General features: G+C 39.5%; 1 long non-coding RNA gene across 1 annotated transcript; it reads right to left on the bottom strand.

The window, feature by feature from the left end:
- Window positions 1-5,727: 5,727 nt before the first annotated feature.
- LOC147149645 (uncharacterized) lies at window positions 5,728-25,290 on the bottom strand. The gene is made up of 3 exons (XR_015086320.1): window positions 25,076-25,290; window positions 7,409-7,527; window positions 5,728-5,845 (listed from the first exon to the last, which is right to left on the bottom strand). It is a non-coding gene; the product is annotated as an uncharacterized LOC147149645 (long non-coding RNA).
- Window positions 25,291-27,940: the final 2,650 nt, after the last annotated feature.

Here is a 27,940-nt window from a genome sequence, read left to right as displayed (position 1 = left end):
GAAATTGGAAAAAAAAAAATCTTAGAATTTTGTAACTTCAAAAAAAATACCGATTTAAAAAAAAAAAAATTCTTACAATGTTTTTACCCTAAACCAAAAATAATAAATATTATTTTCAAGAATACATATTTTTTTTCCCTAAGAAGATTACCACCTGCGGTTCTTTTGTGTGAAGAGCTTTGCAAAAACAGCTAATAGTTAAAAAAAAAAAAAAAAGTGCTTCAGCCATCAGAAAAAAAACTGTAACATTTCTAGCAAACTAGTGTAAAACATAAAACAACAAAACGCGTTAAGTTTTCCTTGTAAGATTACCATAAAAAAAAAGCACAAAGCCAAGCCTTGTGCTCGCTGAACTGAGGTCGACTGCCGGCGATAACGAGCAGCGTTGATGTCTTGAACGATTCCCATCGTGCCGTTGTCGCTTGCTCACATTCCTATCGACAGGAAGCCCCATCGAGCGCGGACAATCGAACCCAGGGAGGCGGGCGGAGGCGGGGCGGATGTCCACTGGACTCATCAACCGTGCGTGTGTGTGTGTGTGTGTCCAGCGCTAATCGATGACGCCTCTGAGAGCAGGTGACTGGTTTTAGGACAAGGTCAAATGTGGCTTTCTAATGCGAGCGAAGGGAGAAGCACTTGGAGACATCCGAGAAAAGGAAAGCAAGTAGATATTTGTATCTTTGGTCAAATATTTGTGGACTTTTCATTTTGGATGTGTGCGTTTTCGTACAACATTTTCGTATCATTTTTTTCAATCTTATTTTCCATAAATATTTCAGTGACACCTTGGAGAGCGTACGACCCGTCGTAAGACAAGGTCACTAGTGGCTTTCTAATGAGGGAGGTAGAAAGCACTTAAGCGGCAGCCGGCAAAGGAAAGGACGGCGTCACGGCAAATAATATAAGACGTGACATATTTCATCAGGAAGCGTCCATTGCCATTAGCGTCTCGCAAGCCTCATCACCCCTCAAGGCCGCATCGATATGCACTCACGGCTGAGTGGATTCACTTCAACTTGGTAACACATGACGCTTTCGTACGTAGTCACTTGTGCGCTTATACTTTTTTTTTTTTTTTTTTCCTTCCCCTAATATTTGTGTATTTTTCAACATTGTATTATTTGAATATTTTCTTCAATTATTTCTGCATATTTGTACATTTTTGTCCAGTTATTATTGTATTTATTTTTCACTGAGTTGCGTGTATTCTTCCCTAATATTTTCTTTTTTTTAATACATTTTTTATTTTTTTTTACATTTTTCCCATCTGATATTTGTCCATTTTTTGGAGTACTTTCCATGTAATCTCTTATAACGTTTAAATGTTGTTATAGGTTCAAGCTATTCTTTTTTTTCCAAATAATACTTGCAAACTGTTCAGCGTGTATGATTAACAATTAATGAGTAACGATTAATAATTTTTTTTTGTATTAATTGATAAATCAGGTAAAAAAATAAATAAAACCATTCATTCATTGTATCCAAAGTTCCATCCCTTTATTGTACAAAAACAGCACATTATTTCAAATTGACAGCAGAGAAAATACCCAAAAGAATATTACGATTCATTGACTGGTTTGGTCAGTCGCTTGCAGTGTTAAAAGAAAAGGGAGAAGGGATGCTCCCGTGCTAATTACAATACTGCGGCCAAGGTGTCCGCAGCATTGTCCACTGACGGCACAAACTGCTTAATTCCCTCCATTCTATCTAATTATGTTATTAGTGTTTGTTTTTATGAAGTGCAATACTGCAAGAGCGCTATTTTTCTAAGTGAGTCGAGGCCTTCACCACTGTATTATCGTTCAGCCTTCAGCGCTCGCACAATCTCTGCGCAGACGTGTGGACCCCTGTTCATATCGGTGAAAAAGACAAATCGACTTTGAGCTGCGCTGCTTACACCCAAGAACAAATGTGATTGTCATATAAATGTAAATTCACCTTCCCTGTCTGACTCAAGTGACAACATTGAAGATTTGGTCTGTGTGCATGTATGTGTGTGTGCGCGCGCGCGCGCGTGTGTTTGCCGTCATGTTTAAGATGACTGATAGTGCCGCTCCGCTCCATCCCTTCTTTGTATTATCATCCTGTAAACACTTTCTTTTTCTAAAGCTTTCATCAAATCAAACACGACTGCAGCTGCGCTCCAATTCAGCGGCCGCAGCCACCTGTTGCTGCTGTCCGCCGTTTTATGGTATGGCACGCTTTTGATTGTCAATCTGCAATGTGTGTGAACATACGCAGGGTAGAAAGGTCATTCTCAAGGGCACACAAAACATGACATGAAACAAAGGCTACGGAAGAAATGGTTTCACATCGCGGTTAGCGAGTCAAAATTGGTATTTTGGGGCATGTAAAAACAATGATTCAAAAAATGGCGAATCACAGATTTTTTTTTTTCAGATAATCAAAGAGAGAGCGATTTGGGGAGGTCGGGGGTCGAGGCTAGCTCGGTGCTACTTACGCCGCACCAGCTAGCTAGCAAAATGTAAAATTCGTTTTTTGTTAGACCGATCACGTGTTGCCCATTTTGGCTCTAATCCGGAGCGTCCATTAAGCGATTCCGACCGCAAACTTCGGCCGACTTCCACGATCGACGTAGCACCGCCCCCTCCCCCCGTTGAGCTGTAAACACTGTGGAAGATTCTACGTAGAAATATCCGTTTTCCCCCTACCTCTCCCGACGAGCGATAAATACTGTGTAAGATTAAAAATAGATACTGTGTAAGATTATATACGGAAATGTACGGGCAAATTATAACTTTTGTACGATTCAGCACAGCCCGGGGTTGACGGGTATCATGTGTTCTGGAGCCAGACGGTCTTCGATCCCAGTTGTGTTTTTGGACTCCTTTGCTACCTTTGACACAGAAAGTCTTGAATGCTGACGGTGAAACGTCCAGACTAGCAAGGCATTCTTGAGCCGAGTAAACGTCGACCTTGAGTCGGCCTCGCCGAGGGTTCCGCAGCCCCCCGGAGCACCGAGGTGAATAAGGGGCGCTGTCAACATGAGCGATGTGCTTTGGTGTTATTGTTCAAAAGCCATCAGTCTCCACCGAACACTTGGGGGAAAAAAAAAAAAAAAATGCCAAAAAAACCAAAACATGAAACAATATGAGATGTTTACGTTTGACATTGGCGCAAACGGGCAATGGCCGAGTGTCATTTCTTCCAGTCCATCATGAGACAACAGAGCCTTTTATCGCTTATCGGTGCTCTTTTTGCTGGAAACTTCCTCGGGAGCCAGACAGCTGTTTATTAGAGGAGTGGGGGGGTGGGGGGGGGTGCTTGTCCAAACGGTGTTTAATTTAACTGCGTATGCGTTTTCACGCCGGCGTGGTAAAATATGGAGCGTTTGAGTCACTTCAACCGCCGCTTTAAATCTCGACGCGGCGAGAATAGCAGCTCCTCGGAGGGCGCCGTAAAAGTCAGAGTGCGGCTAGAATGGAAGCCAACGCCGCGGGAGACCACGCTGCAGCACCATAACTCGGGGGGGGGGGGGGGGGGCTCTGTTGTCTCATGATGGGGGGGGGGGGGGGAGGGGGCTGATACACGATTACAACCACACCACAGTGTTTGGATGTTTTTGGTTGGAATTTCAGGCTTTTGAACAATTTGGAGAATTTTGGACTTAGGTTTAGGTGCAGGATTTTTGTTAAATCCACGCTGAAAAATGGTCTAAAATTTCAACATTTACCAAAAATTACCATTTTTGGGGGGTATAAAAAAACAAACAAAAAAAAAATTTTTCTTTCAAAGACTTTTTACCGGAAAAGAAAACTCTTTTTGTCCCTTATAACAGCATTTTGTAAAATTGAAATTTGAGCCCCTTTTCAAGTTAGCAATATGATATGGCTTAAAATAAGATAAGCACTTTTTGTCTGACTTTTGTGTCCTTTTAAAACTTACATTCTAAGAATAAGACAAAGTAAAATGACAGTATAACAAGACTATATTGTATCAGTGCAAAGTTGTATTTCCAAAGAAATAAAATGTTTTATTTCTTAAAGTCTTGTAATTTGTTTGAAAAAAAAAAGTTTGAAATTGGATTTTATTTTCCCAATTTTGTTTTCCTTTAAAATATATTAAAATAAACGGACATCCTTTCCCTTGTACTGCATCAAAATACAGATTCATTTTTTAGTAAGATTATGACTGTCTACCAAAAAAAAAAAAAAAAAAGTAACTTCTTTATGTTGTTCTTCAATTGTGTTTTTCCCCTCCATATTCATTATTGTTGCTTCAACACTCTTTCTTTGCATAAGTGTTGTTGATCACTATTCCACAGTATCACGGCACAATTTAAAGAGCTCAAGGACTCAAATTGTCATTTTTGGAGGCTAGCGCGCTCATCTCGACACCGCGTAATGACTCTGCATTTATGCGTTACATGCTAAATGTTTATTTTGTTATAGTTGCTTGTTGCTGCAATACTTGAAGAAACAAATTCCTTCTGTCTTTTCTACTTGGCCAATGAAGATGATTCTGATTCCAAAACTGCGTCCCGTGGCTCTTCCCATGTGACTTATCCTGAGTTTGCAAAACGTGGGAATGTTTGGATGTCGTCTTTCTTTCTTGACGCTGACTTACGGTGGCACCCGGCGGCCTCTTTGGCTTCCACGCTCAAATGACGAATAGTGCCGCTTGTCAGCCAACATCTGTTATCGTTGTTCAAGCACGGCGACCCGGGCTCGCTCGCGCGCGCCGCTGCGTCAGGTAGCCGACCGTCACGGGTAGCCATCCCCTCCAGCTGCGTTTCTATGAACAACAATAAAGTGGCTATGGATTTTTATTACGTGATCCCTCCAAGGAGATTCCGTTTCCATGTTGGTTCTTGAGTTTGTTTTAGTTTCAGGAAGGGGCGGAGCCACAACGTAGCTAATGGGTGGGCCTGGAAAAATCAGGGCGGGCCTGAATATTTCTCTCACTGAGCACAATCCTCCTGTCCCGAGACATCGCAAATTCAAATAAAACGACAAACTGGATAATATTCAATAAAATGAAAAACACAACAAAACGCTAATTCAAAAATAATTCGATAAATATCCTGGTGGCGAAAGTATTCTGGAAAAAAAAAGTAAAAAAAAAAAAGCATTTTATTTGACAGTGTTTAACTTCTTTTTACACTGCTACAACTGTCAAGAATGTTAGGGAAAAAAAAACCCGTATCATTTTCTATTGTGAAAACGTTGAATTTGTCGTTATCAGCGCCTTAAGTGATGCCTCCCATGATAATTTGTTTCAACTGTCTGCTCGCCTTTGCTTTGCGGAACAGTATTGACTGAGGCTTGTGTCGCGTTTTCCTCCTTTCCTCAGGTGATCAAAGAGATATCATTTTGTTTTGCTTTGCCGCTGCAGGTTTGTTGGCGTGTGACAAGCGCAGCCGAGCAGAAGGAAGCTGCAGCTGTCCGATTGAATCAGTGTGTCCTATATTCTGCTTTTTTTTTTTTTTTTTATAGGGCAGGAAAGACTTCATAGCCGCAAGACGGAAACCTACGCTTCGGCACTGAAAGACCGACACGATGGCGTTACCTAAATCGTTTAAAAAAAAAAGAGAGTACGTAATGATAAAAAACGGTGGATAAATTAGTTTTCTACCGTCGTGGCATTTAAATGAGGAAAGAAGGGCCCGAAAAGCCCAAACACAGACCGACATTTACAGCTTAAATGAAATGCTCGTAATATTTTTTTTTTTTGTGTTTCGATTTTTGCTTACATTTTATAGCGTATGTCTTGGCTGTGCAGCTTCCAGTTGTTTGTAGCTTACTTCTTACTGTCCAATCAGATTTCATCTTCTGTATGTTGCCATGTAAATGTAATCTGTCCGAGGCCTTCGGAATCCCGATTGCTGGCATCAAACACACACATGAAATGAAATGGCTGTTTATTATTTTAACCAACCAGATTTTACATTTACCACTCTGCAACTTGGCAAACACTCCGAAACACATTTTCCCGTCCTCTTATTAGTGTAGCTAAGTTTTCTGCTATGTTTGCACCCTGACTGGCTGAGTCACCGAAGATCGATTTGCAGGGGAGCACAATGTTGGACATGATTAAAAATTCATTTTCGATTTGCTCTCTTCAAGCAAAACTGGACGTGATGGGGCGTGGTTAGCTCATTTTAAACTGGAATTTGAATTTTTGGGGGACACTTTAGCATGTGAGCAAGCGACAGCTAGCTTTGATAGGCAGGCAGGAGCAAAGAAAGGAGACTGATAATTGACACAAACAAAAGTTCTTATGCGGATTTGCAAATGCGCAAACACGCTTGGGCTCACTGTAGTTAGTGACAAATATATTACGCGCAAACATTTTAAGTACAAAATACTGACAAAAGGAATGCATGCAATGTCATCTTTAAGTATTTATTTATTTGTTTCGTTTACCATGTCCATAATAATCTGCCTTGCCATTTCTTGCAAGCCTCATTACAACAACAACAACAACAACAACAACAAAAGTCAAAAGCAACACTTAACATGGGCGAAGTGCGGCAGCGTAACAAATGAAGGCGTCATAATTAGGCCAGGCTCATTCGGGGCGAGCGGGCCATCCGTCTACGTTTCCTTCCCGGACAAATTAGCGACAGAGTCATCGTGTCGGAGTAATGAATCCTGGCTGCGAGTTGAAAAGAGGCTGAGCTGGAGAGCTCTATTAGTAATAACAAGAACCGCTCTCTCTGCCCTGGTGATCATAAGTATGGAACATCATTATATCATGCTCACTGAAGCTGCCTTTTGACGGGAAAACTATTTGTATTCAATTATTTATGCGGAAAAAAAGAGTGCAAACTACATAGGATCATTCTAGGGAAAGCTTTTATATATATATATATATATATATATATATATATATATATATATATATATATATATATATATATATATATATGTATATATATGTATTTAAGATTGCGTTGGAACGCAATGCTATTGCATTTCATTGCAAAACCTTTGCGCTATAATGCAATACGTTTTCGTGTTTTGTTGTGCTATTTCGCAAAAAAAAAAAACAATCTTGCAAAATAACACAATGATATTTTAGGAGGAGAACGAAAGACTTCCACTTCTGGGTCGTAGCTTTAAGCGTAGCGTTAAGGTCAAATTATGACACTTCAAGATAGCTAAATAAATAAACGTAGGCTACCATGTTTCACGTTTTTGTCTCTTCTATCCGTCCAAAATGTAGATCAAATGTGTCCAGATATATTTTTAGCAGCGGGTCACGCTCAATCCGTCATGTGAGTCCAAAAAAACAAAAAAAGAGAAAAAAAATCAGAGAGGAGGATGAAACAAGGTGTAAACATCTGCTGCGTGTCTGCTAGGCCACAAGTGATCCGTCATATTTTGTATGCTGCTCACCGCGCTTGGGGACCCTTAAAGCAGCTTCACCTCGCCAATAAACCAACCTCATTTTGGATCCTCTCATGAGATGGAATAATTCATTTTTGGTGTCATTCCCCCTCCACACGGGGCACTAGTCCTACTTGAGCACCAGGGATTAGTCTGTCACGGGCTGGGATATGTGCTGGAAAAACAGAGGTAAATACACAGGGAATGGGAATGAGTTATGATTACACAATAGCAACTCTGCCTAGCAACAAGAGGACAATCAACATTTTGAATCACTTGCAGCAGTTGGGGTTGAGCCCTACTAACTTTGCCTAGCAACAAGCGGCTAATCGCTAGCTGAAATTTTGCCTTAAGTTAGAAGTCTTCCTGTAAAATTTGTGAGGTTCTTTTAATCATGAAGTAAAAACGAAATATTGTAACATTACTTCCCCCTCTCATATCACATTTTATAAATTTTTTTTAAAATTCATAAAATTGTGTCTTTTTTTTTTTTTTCTCAGGCCCTGTTACAGTAGCCTTGACCTTAAATGAAGTTGTGAAATTGGAACCAACACTGAAGTATGTTAGCAGGCTGGAGACTTTGAAAAACACAACAACAGGCCAAATAAAGCTGGACCACTTTTAAATGTGGACACAGCACTCACTGCTTAAAATTCACATCGTTTCTGGGTAAATAGGTCAAACCTTTGGGGTCTTCATTAGCCATTGTGGGAGGGCGCAGTCAGGTGCACTTTTGCATGAGAACCTTTGCATCTTATTCGCTATAATTAAGAGTGGGGAAAAAAAGGATTCAAGTATTCATGGAACTTTACCGGAAACTTTCAGAATTCGAGTGAATATACAGCATTGTATATCATTGCACTGACTGAGGATCCAATGAAATGTGCGTATCGTAGATGTGAGCCAAAAAGAAATCATTCCAGACAATTTTCTTGTTTTCTTGGTCCAGGTATAGGACAAGTTGTGGCTTTTGTGTGTGTGTGTGTTGTGTTGCGAAACATCCTGCTCAAGCGTTTCCCAAAGGAGCTTCAGATGTGGAGATATAGAGACTTGAGGAAACTTACTAGCTTTTTTTTTTTTTTTTTTGTCCTTATCCTCCAGGAAAGCTTTGTTTAAATGGCTGCACAAACTTTAGAAAACATAGTTATAGATTTCAATGTCAATTTCAGGTTGGCCTATATACAGCGGAACCTCCAAAGTGGAACCCAATTCGTTTTGATGCTGTTTGATTTCTCACTCGTTCTACTTTCAAAATGACTCCCCCCCCCCCAATTGGAATTAATTCAAAGTGATATAATATTTTCCAGGGTCAAGCAGTGGTTATTCTAAAAATCTTGAGATACTATGGCCAATGTTATGCTTGGGGATTTGGAGTGGACTCATTTAAGCATGTTATTACATCAGTTAGAATATTGTTATTTTTCTTTTTTTTAGTCTTGTCAGAGACCTTATTTTTTGCCTTCATAAAATTACTACATTTTTTCTCGTAAATTGATAACCCTTTTCAAATAAAATAAACATGTTTTGCAAATTGTTTCTTCATAAAATGACTTTCATCAAGTAAATGCTCTCCCCCAAAGAATTATGAGTTTTTTTCTTTTCCAAATTTTCTTACAAAATTGCCTGAAAGTTGCAACTTTTTGCTGTAAAATTCAACCTTTTTTTTTTCATAATTATTTTTCCCCAAACTTTCAACTTGTTGCTGTAAAATCAAAACTTTTTCTTAGTACAGGAAATAACAGTTTATTTTTCTCTGAAAACTAGGGCAAATCTCATAAAATTAAGACTTTTTGCAAAAGTAAAACGTCTCTCTTGCAAAGTGAAATGATTTCCAGAATTGTTTCCTTTCAAATTCCAACAGTTTTGTTGAGCCCATTTTGTAGGCGATAAACGATAGACGGGAAACTTAAAAAAATAGTCAGAAGCCCACTTTCCCCATCTATGTAATCATCTATTTGTTTATATATTTGAGGGTTTTTTTTAATGCTAAAATTACAGTTTTTCCTCACAGTATGTAACTTTTCTCGCATACTTTTACATATCACTCACATCTGTCCAAAATCCCAAATGTCCAAATTTGGTCGATTTCATACTTGATCACAAATCAATATTATTGGTCAGTCCCCATGCAGTTCTGTCATTTTTACAAATTATTGAACAATCAACACCAATACAAAAGTGTTTTTGATTCTGCTGGAAAAAAAGTAAAAATAGTAATCAAGTCGAGTTCAGTCAACAAACTTGAACTTTTTCATGGAATAAAAATAATACAATCTTTATTTCCATAAAGTTAAACTTTTTGGTCGAATACGTTTTTGTAATGTATTGGGTTTTTTTTTAAGTTGTTGTAATTGCCAATATCAAGTTCATAATTGTCCGACCTTATTCTGGTGGCATTGTTCATCGAACCAAGTATCCTTTTAAGTCTTTTAACCTTCAACTCAATGGGCACTTTTGCTCTCTTCCTGAGTGGGAAGCGTGGCACGGCAAGTGAAGAGTTTGAAGTGAATAAATGTGACTTTTTCAATCAAAGGCAAACACGAATGTCACCAACATCTGGAAGGAGCAGCTGCTCCTGCCGCTAACTCACTGCGCTCCTTAATGCTTTACGCTCCCTGCAAACATCTGGCAGCATTTTGGAACATCTCACCTGCCGTAACCTTGCCAATTAGACCTCTTTCCTCCCTTACTTACTGACGCAATGCAGTGCAGGCATTCGCAAACAACACTAGCGCCTAACAGAATAATAGCCTTCTTGTATAATATTAGTTACAAATGTACATTTCTCCACCATTTTTTTTTTTTTACTATATAAAGAGTGAACGACAAAAAGCCCTAATCCAACAAGAATAATCAAAAAGGAGTTCACCCTCAACGCACACATAATCAATCCTTTAGCCATGCTAGCTTAGTAGCTATTATTTTGTGTTTTGATCAGGTTTGCCTGGATTACTTATTTGTGTACTCTTCTGGTCCCTAGTTGCAATACGACCACTTTATTTGCATAAAATGTAAAGTTATTTCCCTTCCTTTTATTACAACTTGTGACGTTAGGGTCTTTATTCTTGTAAAGTTAAAGTTCCTGTAAAGTCAATTCAGAGCTTAGTTTCTAACGGACACTACATGTCCGAAAGCTTCCGTCATATATATTGTGGAGGAGGACCCAAACGCCGGTGGCAAAAACTAAGTGTAATATTAAGTATTTAATTAAAGGAATACATAAAGGCAAATAAGGCACTGGGATAAAAATGCTGAAGTCCAAAACTAACAAGGATCGAAGAACTAAACAAATGCTCGGAAAAGGACTCGGACTTGACACTGACAGCAACAGACAAATAACAACGAAGCAAACAGGAACTAAATACAGACAAGTTGACGATCCAACGAGGAACACCTGGACAAGACACAGCGGGTAGGAAGCATCTGATTGGCTAACACCAGGGACCGGGATGACAAACACAGGTGGACTCAATAACCTAACGAAATACAGACAAAAGAATACAAGGAAAAAAATTGAAACTAAAGTAAAAAAAGCATCTTTACTGTTATAATATAATGACTTTGTACTTATAATCCTTAAATTTTGTAAATGTCATCCTTTTCTGAAATTATGTTTCATCATATAATTTATCTATAAACCGCATATTTATCCTCAAAACAAAACTATTTTCTCTCGTACCTAAATTATCCTTTTTTTTTTTGTAACTTTATTCTTGAAAATTTTCCTTTTTTTCTATTAAATTATGACAAAGTAGTCTATAAAATGACCACTATATTTATAAGGACAAAATGTTGAACGTATTAATACATATGACATTAGACTTGTAATATACATTGTTTGCATTCAATTTAAACTTTTTATATGTGAAGTTCCAACTTTGTTCCCTGGAACTGATTACAATTGCATTCCCTTAAAATGTTTCTTTTATAACATTCTGACTCCACGTGAAATTCAATTTTTAAAAACAATATTATTTCTCTTAACAAAACGACTTTATTGTGTCGGCCAGTGGGAGCTGACTTTGTTTCCAAATGAAAAGTGATGCCTTCTAATGGGCCTTTGTTTTGACTTTGCTAGCTCATTTTCTCCCGTGAAGTTCACATTGTATCACATTTGATCGGTCCTTGTAACACCCATCAACCTTGCACATGCAATTACCTCAGCCAAGAATGAACACATCTTCTTTGGGGAATAAATGATACCTGCAGAATTATAACCCCCAAGAAGGAGGGTGGGTAACATCGTTAGCGCAGGTGCGGGCCTTTTTTAATGCGTCTTGATTACACGTTCAAGACTGATGAGCGTAAACAATACTTTCTACGTGTCCGGTAGTCTTTGGCGATGTCCAAGGACGCACAAACTAATCGGCCACGTCGAGGCCTTCGGGAAGGCCTGCCAGGGCAGGGCAGTTGTCCAAAGCGGCGACCCATCAGGCGGCGAGCCATCCTTTGATACATTTTAGGAAAAGCGGCCAAGACAGAGAGAAAAAAAAAAATACAGCCCGTACTCGCTCGGCCGATGTGGGAAACGAAAGCTGCTATGATTTTGTGCTTGTAAAATCAGGACTTGCCTTCTTGGAATAGAGTAAAGTCTTAGTTCTGGCTAAATTCTTGTCATATTGCAGTTTTAATCCCTCCTCCCCCAAAAATATGATTTTATTGTCATAAAAAAATATCGTCATAACTACTTTTTTCTTATAAAATGATGACTTCATTCTGGTCAAAAAATACTTTTTCTTCAACTATTACAAATTCATTTCTGTCACATCATATCATATCACATCTTTATGCTTGTAGAATTACAAATTTATTGACATGACTACTTTTTTTTCGTGTTGAGAAATTACTACCGTACTGTATATTATTCTTGTAAAATTCCAACTTTATTCTTGCCCAATTGTAACTCTTGTGTTTTTCACTTATAAATGACAAAACTATCCATTTAAAATAATTAGTTTTTCTTCTAATATTACAAGTGTAATCATGTGATATATTTTTTTTCATAACATTATCACTTTACACTCATAAAATTATCACTTTATTCTCATAGTATAACTATCATCTTTTTGTAAAATTATGACTTTAGTCCCATAAAATAATGACATTTTCTGTAAATATTACAAATGTATTTGTGTAAAAATGTTTTGGGCATTATAACTTTATTCTCACACAATTGTGACTTAAATCCAGTAATATGACAAATTGATCTTGTAATATTATGACCTATGCACAAATATTACTTTTTATTTTATTTATTTTATTACCTTTACAGTTTGCCTTTGAAAATTATGATTTTATTTTGTTTTTATAATGTTATGACTTTATTCTTTTAAAATGACAACTTCACGGTTGTAATATTACAAATGTATACTTAAAATTGACACTTCTTTGTAAAACTACACTTTATTCTCGTAATATTATTTATATTATTTTAATATTGATATATTGCACCTGGTTTCCTTTTAATTGCAAAAATAAATTACAACTTTGTTCTCAAAGTATTACAACTTTATTCTCCCGAAATGTTTTTTTTTTTTTTTCTTGTAATATTTGTAACTTTATTCTTGTAAACAGCAATTTCATTCACAGTATTACTCTTTTCTACTACGTTGGAGCCGCACGGACATCTACGAGTAACGGTAAGACATTCAATTATGCGGCCTCCTCTGTGTAAAAACGCCGGGGTTGGCGATCAATCCGTGTTCTGTAAAAATTGTCGGGCGCAATCATTTTAAGCACTAGAGTGCAGGTTATTACGACCTCAGCCATGACTAATCCAACAAAAAGGCCCCCGTTAGCGTCCTTGCAGAGATAATAATACCAGATAGCCAGTGATAAATCTTGATTGTTGGCAATCTGCTTTGGAGAGATTTGGTGGGGTGAGTGCGGGGAGGGAGTATAATCAATAACGTGAGCAGCCTGATTGCCTTGCAGGGTCTGTGTAATAGCGCTACATTGCTACTGTTCAACTGCGGAAGTCACACAGCTTCATCCCGTGCATGGCTTTTTGTCCTCTGCCGTACGCACAGTGCCGGCCCTATCGTCGATTGTCCGACCCCGACTCTGATATTCACGTCACTCGCCAAAAGAATAAAGCAGTCGGGGCAGAGTTGGGCATTTTACTAAAAAATTGAGCGTCCGTTAACCGTCATCCGTCTTTTTTTTTTTTTTTTCGCCGGATGACGTTTCAACAGAAATAGGAAATAGTGACTCACTGTGCTTTGGAGGCCTGTTCACAGCATGGTCCCTCATTTAAATCTGTCCCCCCCCCCTACCAACTCACTATTTTCCTCCCATCGAAGTCTCGCCGTGAAAATTAGACTAACGGCGGACTGCAGATGATTGGAGGACGTCTATACTTAATCCGTCTATTTTAAAAATGATCCCGACATTCGGCAACCGTCAGCAAAACGGGCGTCCGTCAATGACGGACATACGGACCGGTCGAATGGCGTTGTGACATCTCCCGGCAAAAGGAGGAAATGCAAAGGAAGCTGCCTCGACTGAGGCATACATGAGGCAGTGGTAAGTGCAGTGTGAAAAGGTCTTAGCGGTGTCAGCGATTTTCACCACTGCTGAAGAAGTCGGAGTTGTAAAGTCAGCTTGCTTTGAAAGAGGGGGAATCAATTAATTCTTCTACCTGCTGTGAGTGTGAATTTAAAAAAAAAAAAAAGCTACATAAGTTTGGGAATTCCTACACGTTTTCTCTTTTTTAAAGATAACACTTTTGCTCATGTTCTGGTTCAAGTGGGCCCCCGTCGTCTTATCATCCACTTGTCAGACACTTTGCTGGAAAAGCGAACAAAGCTCAAGTTGCCTTTGTTCACATCTATATATATTTGACATCCACTATTTTTGGACAAGTCTCGCATTTTCTTTGATGAATATTACATGAAACCTGCCTGGAGAGAGGCTGACCTTCAATAGGCCTCTCGCATTTTGAAGCGTCGTCGTTTCAGCCCTGGGGGTGCGAGTGAATATGAACACATGTATTGGGGGGGGGAAAAAAAAAAAAAAAAAAAAAACGAGTACAGAAGATGGCGCTGATTTGAAAAAGGCAAGGGCTGTGAGGCTCAATGGGCGCCAGGGTGGTATTTCATTCACCACTCGGAATGCCCTTTCTGTTGTTGCCTATTGGGGAGCTGTCAGATTTTGACTATCGCGCTGGACGCTTGTGATAAAGGTTAATCTGCGCGTGTCAGGTAGCGCATTGTAATGGATGCAACATGCACGTACAAACGGATGCACGCCCCCCCCCCCCCCAGTTGAATGAGATAACGCAAGCAATAGCGATGAGATACTGACAAAGCACTTAAAGACCCTGTGAAGTAAATTCATTTGATGTATTTCTACAAACCCCAAATGAAGTTGGGGCGTTGTGTAAAATGCAAATCAAAAGAGAAATACAATGATTTGCAAACACTTTTCTACCTATATTAAATTTAAATACACTACAAAGACAAGATGTTCTTGTTCAAACTGATAAACATTTTTTTCCCCCAAAATATTCTCTCATTTAGAATTTAATGCCTGCAAATGTATTCCCCCAAAAAACTGGGACAGGGACTAGTTTACCACTTTATTAAAAAAAACAAAAAAGTGCTACAATGCTCAAGTAGGTTGAAATCCAGCGTAGGGCTACTGCACCTTAAAACGTGTTTTGTTTTCTCCTTAATTGAGATAACTGTTGTTGTGATTTGGGATAAACAAATAAAAGTTGATTTGATTTTCAATATCCCATTCATCAGAACTATATTCAGTTTTCTTTGGGTGGGCAGAGCGCGTGTCTAGATCAGGGGTGTCAAACTCATTTTTTGTCGCGGGCCACATCGCAGTTACGGTGTCCCTCGGAGGGCCGTTACAACTGTGAACACACATAAATGTAGGATGGACTTATATTATCCGAAGAAATTCACAGATAACTAGTTTTGAATTCAGAAGCCAGTAAATAGTTTGAGCAACTATTTTTCAACAAATGTTTGCAAAATATCATATGTAGTAATAACAAGTGAAGATAATTTGAAAGAAACATGTCAAGTCAACACATGATTTGTCTTCACGGACGACATAAAATGATGTCATGGGATCTGGCCCCCGGGCCTTGAGTTTGACACCTGTGGTCTAGCTGGTCCTTTTCCTCTTTCGCCCGGAGGACACGACATCCATAATTTCCCCAAACAATTTGTAATGTGGACTCGTCAGACCACAGCATGATTTTCAACTTTGCGTCAGTCCATCTCAGATGAGCTCGGGCCCAGAGAAGCCGGCAGTATTTCTGGGTGTTGTTACAATATCGTTTTCGATTTTCATTGTAGAGTCCAGGAAACAGTAACAATAAAATGGTTCTCCTTTTTCTTCTTTGATATCAGTTCTTTTCCGACTTAATTTGAAACTCATATCCTACACGCTTCCTTTTCGACCTTTGGCCTTGCTCAAAGAGTCAGCCTTCAGTATTAGATCAAACCTGCTCAACCCAACACGTCATTCTCTTTCATGGCACCGTGTGACATCACCTTTTTGTCTTCATTGTACAGGAAAATGTCAGATGAGCGCAGGAAAAGACATTTGGAAGTACGGTATTGAAAAGGTGAACACTTAGCAAGTATCAAATAAAGAAAGTACACCTGACAAGGACAAACGTATAATGATCAAACAATAAAGAAGGACAAATCATACAATACGGAAGTTACACGTGAAATGATCAAACAATTGCGAGGTACAAATGTGCAGGAATCAAACGGCAGAAAGTACAACGATCAAACACAGAAAGCAATAAAGGACAAATGATCAAACTACACGGAGAACAAACATACACTGTAGCCATCAAACAATACAGAATGTGCAACTGTGCAGTGATCTAACAGAAAGTACGTACGTGCGTGAAATCAGTAAACACTAGAGAGTATACAAAAAAAAAACCCCACAAACATGCGGTAAGTACAAAAATTGAATTTCTGAGTGAAAAAAAACGTTACGTTTTTTTCAAGTAAATACTCTCCGAATGTTTTTCTGTGTGAAATTCACTCTGAAGATTCTCTTCTTAAAGTTAAAATTTTGGACTAGGACCAAATATAGACAGAACGAAAATGTGCCAATGGTCAATCATTTCTGAAAGTAAAATAGTGCAATAATCAAGCAATACAGAAAGTATAAATTTACAATACTCAACTACTCAAATAAGAACGTGCAATTGTGCAATGATAACACAATACAGAAAATACAAACGGACTACGATCAAACACTACATAAAGTACACATGTGCAATGATCAAACAACCTCGATAGTACAGAATATAACCCACGATCTGTCTGTCCGTTAGTGTCGGCGTGACCATTGTCCACAATGGTCGATTAGCTCGCTGGCCGCATGTTGAATCCATTTAAAGCACAACTGTGGCCAAATTGTCAAGGGAGCGACTAATTAGCATTGCGGGCTAAGGCTGCGTATACGGCTATCTTGGACATTCTGTGATTGCGTTGCCTTGCCGGAGCGTGTGGCCTGGCCTACAGATGAGCGCCATCAACATCCTCACTGACAAAAGTAATAGAGCTGCACTTTGGATTCTAATTAAACAAGACAAACACTCTCTTTGCTGTTGGGCTGTGTGCGTGCGCCGTGAGATGATTGCCTCTCAATGGATCACAGATCGCTGGCCGTCGGTTTGTCTGTCGGTCCATCTACCTAGCTAGTCAGCTGTAGCTAGCTAGCTGCCTTTCTGTCCTTGCGTGAATAGACAACTAGCTATCTGTCCATCCGCAGCTAGCTGTCTGTTATGTAATGTCAATGGATTGCTTGATAGAGATACAGTAGCTAGGTAGATGAGATAGCTAAATGGACCCCCCACACCCCCTTATCCCCACAATGTGTTGCTACAGTAGCCTCTGGCATACTGGCATTTTCCCCATTGTTAGCGCCCATTCCGTTCACACTGATCATCTAACAATCTAAAAAAACATTGTTTGAATTGTCTTATTTTTTTTTCTTTTGGAATCAATTAAAACAAAAAACAATACTGTAGTCCGGAATGTGCAAACACAACATAATCTGCTGAATGAGGAATGTGCAAACACAACATAATCTGCTGAATCAGGCTAAGGTAGGAAACTATCTACTGTGTGCGGCCTACTGCGGCCAAGAAATGACAATGGAACAGCTACTTTTTGCTCTAAATGTTTTTTAGGTAAGAAATGATCTGTTTCAGCTTTGCGTTAACATTTCTTTTAATTTTTGTAGTTACGTGTACATACCTACAAAGGATGGTGCTTTAAATCAATATGGGGTTTCAGGTTTGCTGTTGATGTAATTCAAGTACGTATTTGAGTTTTCAAATTGGCGGGCAAAGCTTGCACAAAAATGCCTCATTTTCCCCCTCCTGAACCCTCTCTGACCTTCTCTTAAGAGAAAACCTTTCACTCTTGAATAAAAATGAACTGCCATTAAAAAAACTGTTCCTTGGCCCCAGAATGAGCACTTTCACAGAAACGCTCATAAAGCAAAAATACACTAGTTCACATTCACCCGAAATATGAACGAGTTCATGAAGTTTCATTTATTGGACTTGTTCAGGTACAACACTGGAAATAAGTGAAAATTGTTTGTTAGAAATGTTCAAAATCGTTTTGAAAACTTTATTAAAAAAAAAAATGTCAAAGCACTCATAAAAATCATCTCATTAGGGATGAGTGACGCACATGCCACAACAAAATCATTTTTACAATTTCAAAAGGGAAATTGTAAAAAATTAGGAAAAAATGATTACCGCACATTGGATCACTTACGGAATTCACAACACAACTAAATAAGTACAGTACAAGACATAAAACAGGTCTAAGCAATACATTTTCCAAGACATTAGTCACACCCCCAATGCGCCATATCAAGTAAAATGTCAGCAATCACTAATGTCATACAAGAAGAAAAAGTGGACAAGCAAAGAAATAAGCCGTGAAATGAAGCAATTAGGACAATCAGAAACACTGGCGGAGGGCGAAGGTGGAGCCGTCCCTCGTTTGTCCCGGCGTCCCATTAGCGAGCGGTCGCAAATACTTTGTGTAAACACGGCCTCATCATAATGGGCGAGTGTCAGAGGAATCAAAGTGGAGGGGAGAGGCATAAAATAGAGACGAGGCAAGGCGGCAGTGAATCAATGTGCGTGTCACATGGCCGGCCTCGGGGGCCGCCGGCTTTTTTAATCTAATTAGCCGGCCGCCGCCGCTTTGGCGTCGCCTGTCCGTCAAGCGCTCACAAAGGTCACTCTCACCTTCAGAGGTCTCAGTGGAAGAACCGTTACCGTTACTGTTCAATGACTGCACCAAGACACCTCCATCTTACTATGTGCTTTGCCTTTCATCTACAAAAGCTAACATCGCTCGTCAGATGCAAACCGCATTTTACCGCCTGGATAACATTAAAATATTGAATCTAAAAGTGGGTGCTAGTTCAATAAAAAAAAATAAGGGAAAACAAGTCAGAAAATGAGTGAAAATTTGGCAAAAAAAAAAAAAAAGAAAAACTGAAAATTGCCAAAATCAAAACATTAAAATGAAAAACTGTAAAAATGGACAAACATGAGCAAACATTTGAAAAAAAAAAAGACTTTTTTTTAGATTATTAAAATAGATGCCGCACACATATAGGTAATCCATTTTAAAGTATGAGTGAAACATTGTCTAAATCTGAAAAATGGCAAAAATTGTAAAAATCTATGAAAATTTCAAATATGCCTGAAATAGCAACAAATTAGTAAAATATAAAAATGGGCAAACATTTACAAAAAACATTTGACGTAAAAAGTGATAATGTAAAATAGGTAAAAAATGGTCAAAATTAGTGAAAATGAGTTATAATAAAAAAGAAGAAATTGAAAAAATATAACAATTATTTAGAAAAAAATGAAGAAATCTGAGCAAAAACCAACCGAAATGCTAAATAAAAGTGTGTGCAGTAAATATCTGCAAATATGTAAAATCTGAAAATGGGCAAAAATCTACAAAAACATTTGACGTAAAAAATAATCATGTAAAATAAGTAAAATGGTCAAAATGTGCGAAAATGTTATAGTAAAAAGAGGCAAATGAAAATATGCTATAATAAAAAAAGAAGCAAAAACAAAAATTATAAAAATATTAAAAAAAGAATAAAGATTTTTCAGAAGATCTGAGCCAAAATCAATGACAATGCTAAATAAAATTGTTTAAAAAAAAGTAAATACTTGCAAAAAATGAGTGAAAATATTAAGCAGGAAGTGATCGTTTTCAGAAAACTAAGTGAACAATAGTCCAAAGTCCCAACGAATCAGTGAAAATTGTTCTTAGGTAGTTAGAAATAGGGAAACAATTGTAGATAGAAGCAAGTGAAAATATAAATAGTTGAAAAAATACCATGCGAGTAGAATGAATTGAGCGCTTTGCAAACGGATGCACAAGGACCGAGTGGAGCCACTGCTAATGTTTGGCATCTCTGCTTGGAGATCAATAAGCCGGAGGTGTTTGATTTTGCTCAAACGCGCCGTCAAATGTGTCATCATCACTCACTCGGCGTGAGTGAAAGGTCGCCACTTTCAAAGTCGTGCCCCGTCGGTGGAAAACTTTATTTACAAATGATGATGACAACTGTCAATGACCCCATGAGTGTGCTGTGAATGCATTGACAAACACATTTAGACTGCTTCAACACTGCGTGGACACACATACACACACAAGGCTATTATTGCTTTTGCTAGTAGTTCATAGCAAGAACCCTTTCGATTTTCGACGGTATCCTAACGAAACCTTGAAACCCTAATCTCAACCCTAACCCTGGTTGTGGCAAGACAAGGCAGCTTTATTTGTATAGCACAATTCAGGTAATTTGCAACCCCGATTCCCAATCATGGCACTGGCTTGAAATGCTAACTCGAAACGGTATCACTTCTTCGAAAACAACAAACTCAAAGGTTTGCAGCCCTAATTTGAAAACCTAAATCTGCCCTGAAATCGGAATATAAAACCTTGACTCTTGTTGGATACACTTTTATGATACACTAACATAGGGTTGAAAGTTGAACCCTTCAAAGCTTAACATCAAACACCTGGCTTGAAACCCTGATTCTCAATCATGACACTGGCTTGAAATGCTAACTTCAAACACTAACCTTTGATCGAAATAACTAAATCAGGTTTGAAAACGTAATCCTTTTTTGAAACCCTAATTCGAAATCCTTAGCCTTGTTTAAAACCCTAATCTAGCGCTTGAAACCTTTATTTGAAGTTTAGGGCCTAAAGTGTCTTAAAAACTTAAAATAAAGGCCTAACCCTTGTTTGAAACACTCACCCCATGTTAAACTCTTGACTTAAAACCTGAACCTTGGTTTCAACTAGTGATGGCAAAATGAAGCTGCAAACTTGCTTCATGAACCAGTTGTTTTATTTTTTGACTCCTCGAGATGGCAGTCTCTGACCAACATTGTTCTGGAAGTACGTCCTTTAAAATGTGACGTGCTTGTATTCAGTCTTCACTGTATGTTGGGGTTTGTTTGCAAAAAAGTTCAATAAGTAAATTTGGAAAAAAAAAACAAAAAAAAAAACATTGGTCTGAAAGTACACCGACTTGCCATTTCTAAAGTCCCTTTATCTAAACTAACAGTGCCATCTAGAGGAGTCAAAGAAGACAACAACTGGTTCATGGCGCAAATATGAAGCTTCATTTTCCCATTACTACTTTCCAACCACAAAGTAGAAACAGCTGCCCTAATTCAATGGACTATGCGAAGCCTCCAAGGGAATGCTGTTTTGGTGTCCTCATGAAATTATCATGTCACCAAATGGATGTCTCAATGTTCCCATTTTCTGTCCTTTTCTATATGCGGAGCACTCCGCTTTCCCTCCATCTCACCTCAGCGCCGCAGCGCGCCGCGGCGCCTCGTAATAGCTGCGTGAAATAAATATGACCGTCGGTGAAATATTGAAAAGCTTTTTGGACTGTCCACCGGCCACACCTGTGAGCTTCCGCGGCCTCCGCTGATCCTGGCGGGACGGCTAATGGCGAGCATCCACGCACAAAACAACTGCGTCCTGAAATATGAACAGTGGGATTGTGTGCCCACTTGGACTGAAAGAATTTCATCAGGGAACTTAAAAATCAAAATCAATTGGATTTAAATATTTGAAAAATATACAGATTTTACTTGGGAGGCAAGTCTCTTCACGGTATCACTCACGGTATCTTAATTTAATGAACAAAGCATTGTTTTATCGCTTATCGTCGCTGTCATGTGAAAAACACTTAGCTCCACAGACATTGCTTTAACGTGAAAATGAAAAAAAGTTTCCAAAAATTGGGGATCAGTGTTTTTCCACAGGACAGTGACGATATGTTGACAAAGCAGCCAGGACAGGAAGGCCTGTGCCTGTGTTAACAAATCTATGGTTGTTGTCACATTTTTTCCTCTAAAATTTTATATGCGAGAGGAAAAATGACAGTTTTGAAATTAAGTAAAAACAATAAAATAAAATAAAAAAAATAAAAAGAATGATCATTTGAATTGTAAATATAGAATATATTTAAATCATTACCAATATATTTAGTAAAATAATTGTTAAACATGAAAAAATGGGGGGGGGGGGGGGGAAATCCTGCTTTCACCAAACAGTATAGTTTGGATTATTATTATTATTATGTTCAATATGTATACAGTTTAGCAAACGGCCTGAAATTTTACTGTGCTTAGGAGGAGAGTCTCTTCACAAAAACTGAGCACTTTATTGTGTAAAAAAAAACTAGACAAAACAAAGCACATTTCATATGGCTAAACCAAATAAAAGCAAAATACTGTATGTGGGATTTTTCTCAGGACACCGAGGCATATTTTCGCCCCAGATTTAGGTCATTTTACAAATGACTCCAAATCTGAGTCTGGTTATAGTGATTTCTGTTGCCTTTCTCCCAGCCACCATCTCGCCCTGCACTAAATCTCTGGCGACCTGTCAAACAGACGGCGGTGGCAGTGTTAGCGGGGTTGTAAACAAACATGACATTTTAATCACATTGTCATATTGCTGATTGCTAATGCGACACCGGGGCACGGATTTAACACCGTCACGTTGTACTCTAGCAGTACTGTATGGCGCGTCACCGTAGCACGCAGGCTCCTGCGTTAGTGTCGCTGGGTTAATAAGTATCCATGTAAATAAAACGCCGAGTGTATTTATTTCCGTCTTCGCCATGTAAAACCGCATTTGTAATACACTGAAACCTCTAAAGTCAAACGCAATCCAGTTGCTGGTAAACCGCCAATTGAAACTGCAACTGTGGTCTTTCCGTTAATATTTAACACAATAGGACATTTACATTTTGACAGTTTTAAAAAAAAAAAAATTGTGTTCAGCATTCACACACAATTTCTGAATTGCCTTGTCTTTAAATTCATTTTAAAGCTGCAGCGGGAGACCAAGAGGAGGTACACTTTCAAGTTGTAATGCACGACAGCTTCCAGAACTCTTCATAAAACGCCACTAATGATAGACAAGCAAACGGCTGCGGGGAAAACAGATAAAAGGCATTTATCTATGACAATTATTTCTCTTTGAGTTCATTTTTTTACCCCACCAAATGACATCCTAATTAATTGCGGTGCAGAGCCAGTAATCGTCGTCGGCCCCCTTTTCTTTTTTTTTTCCCTGAGATTGTTTGAAACAGTCTCTGGACAAACGTTTGATGGTTTATCAAGATGGGGGGGGGGCCGCTCCGGAGCTGAAAAGAATTCATTGTGTGCGCATGAAAGGCCGTCTAAATCTGGGGGAACTAAATAAATGGTGAGAACGTCACATGAAAAAAAAGAAAAAAAGAAAGAAAAACGACGGCCTTTAATTGAGGGATTTTTATAGAAAAGCTTCATTGCACTTTGTCTTGCTGTGGGAATATTCCTTTTGTCTCACACTGAAATCAGTCTTTACAAGCATTCTTCCTTTTTCTTACCTCAAAGTTTCTGATTACCGCCAACCCGATCCTAATCGTGTACCTACTCTACAAGCTGGAACTCAAATTCTAATGTTTTTACATTTCTCATCCTCTTGTAGCAATGCAAGCATTATGGGTACTTGCGTTACTCCGTCCACCGCTTTTGCTAGCCCTAACCGAAGCCAACTCTTAACCCTCTCCAAAACTACTATTAGAATCAACTCCAACGCTAACATTATCCTAACCCCAAACCCTGTCTTTACCCCAACACTTAATCCTTTCCTAATGTTAACGCCTGGTCCAAACAAGAATCCCCAAATCCTAACAATAACCTAATACTACTCCCAACCCCAACTTTTCTACCATTTTAACCCCTATCGCCAAAACCTAACCTAACCCTACCCGTCCTCAACCCCCAAATCAGTTAGCCCTAACCTTAGTTTTTGAAAAGCCCTAAATCCTAACCCTCCAGGTTCATTCTGTCATATTCTCCTACGGACTCTCCAGACCCACATCAATCTTTTGCTCCTCTTCCCACTGGTTATCGTTTTTCATTCCCAATATGCTCTTATCTCCACTGCATGGCTTCGCTGCCTCATTGACATCCCTCTCTCCTCACACGATCACTGGAAGGCCATGGAGTCCGATTAAGTAGCTTATTATTACACTATTTCTAATGCGGACATGAAGCGTACTCGAGCTCTTTCGCTTAGCCACTTAAGATAAGAGAGACACGTGTAAAGAAGATTCACGCATACCTGGGGCCTGTAACAGCTACAGCAAGAGGAGTAATGCCAAATGACCCCGAGTGAGTTATGGCAAACTACACTCGACTGAACAATAATAAGAATATCTTGATAAGAATATGTCAATCAGGTGTGTTGCAGGAGGGACACATCTAAAACAGGGAGGACACTGGCCCTCGAGGACCGGAGCTGGACATGTCTGCCCTAAACCGAAACCCTCAAAGCTAAACCTAGTCTTTGCAAAACCCTCATCTAAGACCAAATGTCTAATGTTAGCCCAAGACCAAAAACCACCTTAGCCAAAACCCTAAAACCGATTTAACTTTTACCCCCAAACCATACTTGAACAGTGAACACCATTCCTTATCCCTTATCTCCTAACGCCAACTCCTGCACTAAATTGTAACAGGTCAACCTAATCTTACCGTCATGCCGACCCAAACACCGAGCCCAAAGAGGAAGAGGTATGGGCAGACGTGCACTGAGCAAGTGCGCACTGCTCTCTTCCTGTCAGCACACAGCCGCTGCTCGGATGCATGGAAAATTAGAGGGGACATTGGCCTTAACCAAAAATGCTGATCAAAAACCTAACTCCCAAATCCTAACCCTATGCTAATTTAACACTAAACCCAACCTAAACCCATTCCCAACCCCTAATCATAATCCTGACCCCCACACTAGGGCTGTTCGATTTTGCCGAATAAGAAAATCCCCATTATTTTCTCTCAAACCCGATTTTACGAATTCTTTGTAAAATGAAAATAATGAAAATTCCGAGTATTTTGAATGTCTTTTATGTAAACGTAATTTTTCTAAAAATAAAAAAACAACAACTAAAAATGCCAGTCAATTTAAATTCAATGAAGGGGATCGGCTGGCTGAAATACAGCCTCCTACCAGCCCGACCAGAGCAGGGATGGTTCAGAATGGTTCAGTTCTATTCCAGGAAATTTCCAAATTTCAATCCTGGGCTTCTAGCTCACCATCGACCTGGCCAATTCCGTCAGTTGAGCATGCGCTCCACTTCACTTCCTCACTCACTCGGCAGTCGGCTCGGATAGTCGGCCCCTACCGCAAACAATCCCCCACAGGTGTCACTTTCTCCTCGGCCAGCGGACAATCGCTTCCGCATTTCAGCAATTGGATTGAACGCGCTACTCACGTGACCGCATGACAAACCCGGAAGTAACCACCGGAAAACAGAGATCTTAATACGAAGAGAAGAGTAACAGAAAGTACAGATACGAAGGGAATGTACAAACAGAACACAATACAGAAAGTACAAATGGGCTACACTTGAATACACCAAAAATAAAAAAATCGATTGAACGTTTTTAACATCGTTTTATCCAGAAAATTCGGTTAGGGTTCAAAATCGCTTAATCGAGCAGCCCTACCCCACACTAAGCCAAATAATACCCTTGACACTCACCCTTGCCCAACCCCTAATCACCCTCACTTCACTCCATCCTACTCCCAAATCGTTGCGCGTTATTGTAGCCAGTCTATGTAACCAGAGTGAAGATGCAGGTGTCACAATCAACCAAGGGAGTCACCTCGCTCCCACTCGAGCTTCTTTTCTTGTGATGGAATCTTCTGGAGGTGAGAAAATTGAGTCAAGCATTTCAAAGAAATAATAATACAAACAAGAAGGATGAGAGGACAGCGAGGTGTGTCGCCGCGATTTGTGCTCTCGGCGTGGAAGCGCTCCTTTTTTTTTCCGAAGGGGTCGTTTGGCTCTTCCCCGGCGGTTCAGGTTTGCCTTTACCCAGACAGTGAGAAATCCTCGGCGGGGGGATTGCCGGCCGTAAAGCCGGCATTAAACAGATCCATCACCCGGCCTGCATCATCGGCTGGGAGCGGCACCGCTGTCCAATATTACAGTCTGCTTTCTACAATTTCATATGACACACAGTTGCATGACGAACATAAGCGCCACACGCATGCACACGCACACGGAAACAATGTTTGTTTTTTGTCTTGATTGATCATCTCCTTCTGTGACAAATGTTTCAAACTTAGTCGAGTGATTGATTCTCTCATAAGAAGGAGAATCCAAAGAGAGAGCTGTTTATTTTGGAGTTTGAGCAATAAGAGCAAAATTTGTGCACCACCAAAAATTCTAAAGCAATTTTTTGTTTTCGATGTGTTATACTACTAAGGGTAGGTCATTAGTCCATCCAGGTTTTCTGTTTTTAAGCACCGATCCTGTTCACTGTCAGCGACCACTGGATTGGTCACTCAATATTTCTGCATAGAAAAAAAAGATAACAATTCTGCATGTAGCGACCACTCTGGGCTCCAAAGTACCCCATAGCGGGTCCAAAAGAGTAGCACTGTGGATAAACGTGTGCGAGTTAAGAGTAAATGCATGTAAAAACCTTGAAATATTAACATGGGTGTCCGAAGTCTGGCCCAGGAGCCATATGCAGTGCATTGTGTGTATGTGCGTGTGTTTTCAACCACAGCTTATTTTAAGAATACAACTAAACACTACAACACTTTACATCAAGAGGTAAAAAAAAAAAGAGTTAAAATGTTGATAGAACACTGTTTTTAAATGTTTCATCGCTTTTTATTTTAAATTTACAATTTTCTCATTCACTGCCAAGGGCATATTTATTCGTCTTTTCACAGTCCAGCCATTCAATCCCAGGAACGTATTCATATTTTATTTTCACATTTTTTCAAAGGTTAGGGTAAAGAGGGTCTGGAAATGTCTGGCAGTGAATGAGTTAAATGTAAAAAAAACAACATAAATGAAAACTTGCGATCTTTTCAATTAAAAATTGTGAATACATTTAACAAAACAGCAAACTATTGGTTATTATTATTTTTTTAAATGGTCTGAATATTTCCTTTTGGCATTTTTGCGTGAAAAGTATGAGCTTTACTGGAATTTTCTTACTACTTGCCTGCCTCACACACACCCATTTGTACTCACAAAAGCTGCAGCTGTAAACCAGTGGTCTCCGACATTTTTTTGCACCACGGACCTGTTCCAACAAGTACATTATTTCATGCTTTTCGCTGGCCGGCTTCCATTCGATGTTTGTAAATGGCCACTTTTAAAGCATCTGCACTGAAAACCTGCCACAAGCGACGCTGAGAAACTTCTCTTGTCGAAATGGATTCATCTTCGAAAGGTAACCCCAAGTCACGGATGCCCGTCAGATGCACGTTCAGGTATTATTTGATGACAATTCAATACAGTTTCATAAACTTCTTAGGTCAACTCTGATTGGCCGCTGTCGCACACATTTCCACCGCGTCTGATTGAGGATGCTCACAGTCACATCACGATTCTCGATCATATAATAAACCTATATTGCGCTTTCAGTCCCCTCTTTCCCTTTTGTTTACCCTTTAAAATGCTTGCTTGGCTTTCTCGCCACTTGCGCGTCTCTCACACACCCACACACTCGGTTTGCAAATCTTCTCTGAATAAACCGTTGTTAATCGAGCTAGGAAAAGAACTTGTGGGATGGTCTGCGCTGTTTCATGTTGAACGTTATCGCAGACAGGCAGACTGATGCGGGCCATCGGTAGCGATGCATCAGCATGTCAAGCAAGGTCAAGCGCTACCTCTCTCTCTCTCTCGTTCTCTCTCTCTCTCTCTCTCCCCCTCGCTCACTCTCGCTTGCTCTCTCTTTTCTGCAGATTTGTCTGCAAAAAGTGAGATGAAATGTCAAGAGCGGAGAGACGGCCCCGGAACGCCACATTCTAATTAACTTCCTCTGGTGGAGATTTTCCCCCTTCCGTTCTCGCTCTCGCTCGCTCACATATGAATCTTTCATCTGGCCCTCGGAGGAGCGAGTGCAGGCTCGCGGCAAAGGACAGAGCGATGCCTGGCAAGAGTTACGAAAAGGTCAAAAAAATAAACAGTTGGGCTGCGATTGACGGACC

The sequence above is a fragment of the Filicampus tigris genome, chromosome 3, assembly GCF_054856515.1.
Source record: "Filicampus tigris isolate MCC_2025a chromosome 3, RoL_Ftig_1.0, whole genome shotgun sequence".
Taxonomy (NCBI): domain Eukaryota; kingdom Metazoa; phylum Chordata; class Actinopteri; order Syngnathiformes; family Syngnathidae; genus Filicampus; species Filicampus tigris.
The sequence above is the reverse complement of the archived record's forward strand: the minus strand, read 5'-3'. Positions and strand labels throughout refer to the sequence as shown.